This window comes from Gekko japonicus, unplaced genomic scaffold, assembly GCF_001447785.1.
Source record: "Gekko japonicus isolate JY-2015 unplaced genomic scaffold, Gekko_japonicus_V1.1 scaffold1481, whole genome shotgun sequence".
NCBI lineage: Eukaryota > Metazoa > Chordata > Lepidosauria > Squamata > Gekkonidae > Gekko > Gekko japonicus.
In genome coordinates this window covers 76,448-82,014 of record NW_015170326.1, presented here as the reverse complement: position 1 = coordinate 82,014, position 5,567 = coordinate 76,448, and positions in this window count along the sequence as shown.

Genomic DNA, 5,567 nt, shown 5'->3' with positions numbered 1-5,567 from the left:
AAAGAGCAGATCATGTCAACCTCTGATTTCACGCAGGATGGTGTGGGGCTGGGCTGGCGTCTGGCCACGTGTGTCCGTGTTCCCCTGCGGCGGCGGCCAGTTCTGCCAGCGCAGAATCAAACACGGAGGAGAGCTTTCTGCAGCAGTCCCTGTCCCCCCAAAAAAGGGGGGGGGGAGATATGGAAAGATCTTGCTGGCAGCGGCTGGGCTCCATCTGGCCCAAGGTACTCAGAGGCCAGGCGGGGCTGGAGCCATGAGCCCTTGGGCACGAGCCAAAGGGCTCTTGGTTTTCAGCCTCGTTTTCCTGGGAGTCCCTGCAAGGCTAGAGTCCTGTTGCCCGGAGATGCTCATGCTATGCTCATGTTTTTTTCTCTTTCTCTGGGGGGGGGAGAGTTGACCTGGAGAACTTTCTCTCCCCAAATACTAGAACTGGGGGGGGGCATCCAGTGTAGCTGATGGGCAGTAGGTTCAGGACGGACAAAAGGAGATTCCTCTTTACACAATGAGTGATTAAAATGTGGAAGGCGCTGCCAGAGGACGTAGGGATGGCCACAGGAAGAGATGGCTTTCTAAGGGAATTACATTCATGGAGGAAAGGTCTATCGATGGCTACTAGCCATGGCGACCATGGGGAACCTCCACATTCAGAGGCAGTCAACCTCTGAATCCAAGTGCTAGGAAGGAATATCCAGGGAAGGCCTCAGCCTCCATGCCCTGTTGCTGGACCTCCAAAGGAACAGGTTGGCTGCTGTGTGAGACGGGATGCTGGACTAGATGGACCACGGGTCTGATCCAGCAGGGCTTTTAAGAAAATAAGAGAAGCCATGTTGGATCGGGCCAATGGCCCCTCCAGTCCAACACTCTGTGTCACACAGTGGCCAAAACCCTGGTACCATCAGGAGGTCCACCAGTGGGGCCAGAACTCCAGAAGCCCTCCCACTGTGCCCCCCCAGCACCAAGAAAACAGAGCATCACTTGCCACAGACAGCGTGTTCCATCTATCCCTTGTGGCTAAGAGCCACTGGTGGACCTCTGCTCCAGATGTTTCTCCAATCCCCTCTTGAAGCTGTCCATGCTTGTAGCCGCCACCACTTCCTGTGGCCGTGAATGCCACATGTTAATGACACTTTCCTTATGTTCTGCGTCTCCGGCGCACACACCCAACCCTTCCAAATCTCTGTGCTCACCTGTTGTCAAGACCTCTGGCTCCAGTGTCATAAACTGCCGGCAGCGTCTCTGTGCTAGCGGGGAACGCCTCAGGCTCGAATCCCTTTGCTCTACGATCTGTTACGGGATACGAAAAAATAAGCTGCCAGGGCCCTTCTGCTTCCGTGCCCTCTTGAATTTTCGGCGTGGGTTCGAAACCCTGGGAAGTGGGTTAAGCTAAGAACATGTGACTGGCCCAAGGTCACCCGGCCAAGCTTCCATGGCAGAGCAAGGTTTTGAAACTGAGACTCCCAGATACTAGTCCGACACTCTTAAGAAGAAGAGAAGAGATTGGATTTATACCTACAAGATTGGTCTGCAGTAGAAGAGCCGGATTCGAATCGAGTCACACTTTAGAGATTGATGAGATTTTTGGGGCATCTGACAAAGGGTGTGTTATCTCTGGACATGTGCAATCTTCCACTCAGGCTTACCTGCTGCGGATGCTAGTAGCCAGCATAAGGAGGCACGCCTGGACTTCCCTGGCAGGCCACCTAGATGGAGAGTGGGGAGGCATGTCTGGTGTAGTGGTTTGGTGCAGTGGTTACGTGTAAACTACACCAGTTTGGTGTTGTGGTTAAGAGCGCGGACTCTAATCTGGGAGAAACAGGTTTGATTCCCCCGCTCCTCCATGTGCAGCTGCCGGTGTGACCTTGGGTCAGTCACAAGTTCTCTCAGAGCTGTTCTCTCAAGGGCAGTTCTCAAAAGAGATCTCTCAGCCCCACCTACCTCACAGGGTGTCTGTTGTGGGGAGGGGAAGGGAAAGGGATTGTAAGCCGCTCTGAGGCTCAGCGGAGTGAAGGGCAGGGTATAAATCCAATCTCCTCCTCCTCTTCTTCCTCTTCCTCTTGTCTGGGCAGGCCACCTAGTTGGAGCTTGAAGCCCCAGAACAAAGGCAGGCAGGGTCCTGGAACCTGCCTGCGGACTGGCCCCTGAGAGCAGCCAGCCAATCTGGAGCCTGGGGGCCATTTGAACTCACCAATCGCATGGGGGCTGGGAGTGGCTTAGGTGTATATAGTGAGGGCAGTTGCCCCGTACAAAGCAGTCCTGTTGAGATGCAATAAACAACTGCTTGTTGAAATCACTCTGCCTTCGCCTCTGCCATGTTAAACCCACTATTTAACAGGGTGCTCTGTCTCTCAAAAGCTCACATCCTCCACCACCCCCGCCCCCGTCAAAAGAATCTTGTTGGTTTCTAAGGTGCAACTGGACTCAGATCTAGCTGTGTCTCTTTTGTTGTTGTTCAGTCGCACAGTCGAGTCCAACTCTTTGCGACCCCATGGACCAGATCATGCCAGGCCTTCCGGTCTTCCGCCGTCCTCTGAAGTTGGCTCAACTTCATGTTCGTTGCATCGATGACACTGTCTAACCATCTCATCCTTTGCCGTCCCCGTCTTCTTTGACCTTCAATCTTTCCCAGCATCAGGGTCTTCTTCTCCAGTGAGTGCTCCCTTCTCATTGGGTGGCCAAAGTCTTTGAGCTTCAGTTTCATTATCTGGCCTTCCAGGGAACAGTCAGGGTTGATTTCTTTTAGGATTGACTGATTTGATCTTCTTGCAGTCCAAGGGACTCTCAAGAGTCTTCTCCAGCACCATAGTTCAAAAGAATCTATTCTTTGGCGCTCGGCCTTCTTTATAGTCCAACTCTCGCAGCCATACATGACTACTGGGAATACCATTGCTTTGACCATGCGGACTTTAGTTGGCAGGGTGATGTCTCTACTGTTTATCATGCTGTTTAGGGTTTTATCATGTGTCTCTGGGCCAATGTTCCCTCTAAGCTGTGGAGTCTTGTGAGCAAAAATTCTACTTTGTGAGCTACTGGTAGTAAAGTTGTGAGCAAGAGATTTGGCTACTCTATAAATTAGTTTGCTCTGGAGCCATCCTCTGTGAGCTCAGACAAAAATGTGTGAGCCAGAGACTAAGAAGCTGTGAGCTAGCTCACACTAACTCAGCTTAGAGTGAACACTGCTCTGGGCAGGTACAAAATGCATTTTAAGCAGTGCCAAGCCTCAAACAGTTCGGAGCAGGGAAAAGATAAAGAGGGAAGAATCAACAGATCCGCTAACCCGATCTCACCAGATCTCGGAAGCTAAGCGGGGTCGGCCCTGGCTAGTATACAGATGGGAGACCTCCCGGGAATACCAGGGTCATGACACAGAGGCAGGCCATGGCGAAACACCTCTGACCGCCTCGTGCCTCGAAAACCCCACAACGGGTGCCAGAAGGGGCCGGCTGGTGCGATTTAAGGGTCAAAGGGGGACCAGGCGAAGACCGGGATGGCCCACAGAGATGGCTGACATGACGTAGCAGACCAGCCCGCCACAAAAGGCTCGGGTGACGCTTTTCATTGGGTGGGAAAGCTCAGGGGTACCCTTGGAGCCACCCTTGTTGTTAGAGGAACAGGCTGCTGCCGCCTTTCCCACAGCCTTAAAAAAGGTAAAGGTTCCCTTGCTCGAAAGCCAGTCGAGTCCGACTCTAGGGTTGCGGTGCTCATCTCCATTTCCAAGCTGAAGAGCCAGCGCTGTCCAAAGACGTTTCCGTGGTCATGTGGCCGGCATGACTAGACACCAAGGCGCACGGAACGCTGTTACCTTCCCACCGAAGTGGTCCCTATTTATCTACTTGCAATGTCTTGCTTTCGAACTGCTAGGTTGGCAGGAGCTGGAACTAGAGACGGGAGCTCACTCCGTCATGCGGCACACTCGGGTCTCGAACTACTGAACTACTGACCTTCCACAGCCTGCAGTTCAGCATCTTAACCACTTGAGCCGCCGCAGCTCCCACAGCCTTAGAATCATAGAATTCTAGAGTTGGAATAGGCCATAGAGGCTGTCTAGTCCCACCCCCTGCTCAATGCTGGATCAGCCTAGAGCATCCCTGACAAGGGTTTGTCCAGCTGCTGCTTGGAGACTGCCAGGGAGGGGGAGCTCACCACCTCCCCAGGCAGCCGATTCCACCACTGAACTACTCTTACTGTAAAAAAAAAAATCCCTAATATCCAGCCGATACCTTTCTGCTTTCCCTTCATCTGTATCTGGCCCGTAGGTTGTCCTTTCTTCTAGACTCAGTTGACCTGCCCGCGCTGATCTACAGTCCGTTTAATATCCAAGCTGGGCTACTGCAATGTGCTCCCTTTGGGGCTGCCCCTGGACATCTTGGAAGCTCCGGTCGGTGCAAAGATGCCGGCTTGCCTTTCCGCCAGTGTTAGGTTGGCAGGAGCTGGAACTAGAGACGGGAGCTCACTCCGTCATGCGGCACACTCGGGTCTCGAACTACTGAACTACTGACCTTCCACAGCCTGCAGTTCAGCGTCTTAACCACTTGAGCCGCCGCAGCTCCCACAGCCTTAGAATCATAGAATTCTAGAGTTGGAATAGGCCATAGAGGCTGTCTAGTCCCACCCCCTGCTCAATGCTGGATCAGCCTAGAGCATCCCTGACAAGGGTTTGTCCAGCTGCTGCTTGGAGACTGCCAGGGAGGGGGAGCTCACCATCTCCCCAGGCAGCCGATTCCACCACTGAACTACTCTTACTGTAAAAACAAAAATTCCCTAATATCCAGCCAATACCTTTCCGCTTTCCCTTCATCTGTATCTGGCCCGTAGGCTGTCCTTTCTTCTAGACTCAGTTGACCTGCCCGCGCTGATCTACAGCCCTTTTAATATCCAAGCTGGGCTACTGCAATGTGCTCCCTTTGGGGCTGCCCCTGGACATCTTGGAAGCTCCGGTCGGTGCAAAGATGCCGGCTTGCCTTTCCGCCAGTGTTAGATGGTGCACGCGTATTCGGCAAGTTTTAATGTTCGTTTGCAGGCTGCAGGTTTGCTTCCGGGTTCAGCTGAAGGGGCTGGCGGTTCTTCGTCCCTGTCAGAGAGGGGCCGTGGCTCAGTGGTAGAGCATCTGCTTTGCCCGCAGAAGGTCCCGGGTTCAATTCCTGACATTTCCAGCTAGAAGGGTCAGGTGGTGTGAAAGTCACTGCCAGTCTGAGTAGACAAAGCTGAGCTTGGTGGACCAAGGATTTGGTCCTGTATAAAGCCGCTTCCTGTGTTATTTAGGATGCTACCTGAAGGACCACCTGTCCCCCATATAACCCCACAGGTGTGCTCAGGGGTGTCTTACAGGCCCTGCCTTCTATTTACTATGGTCTACATAGGGACTGAGGGGCTGTGGTGGCTCAGAGGTTAAGACACTGAGCTGCAGACTGGAAGGTCGGTAGCTCGGCAGTTCGAGACCTGAGTGCCGCGTGATGGTGTGAACTCCCGTCTCCGGCCCCAGCTCCTGCCAACCTAGCAGTTCAAAAGCAAGAAACTGCAAGTAGATGAATAGGTGCTGCATCGGTGGGAAGGGAACTGTGTTCCCTACA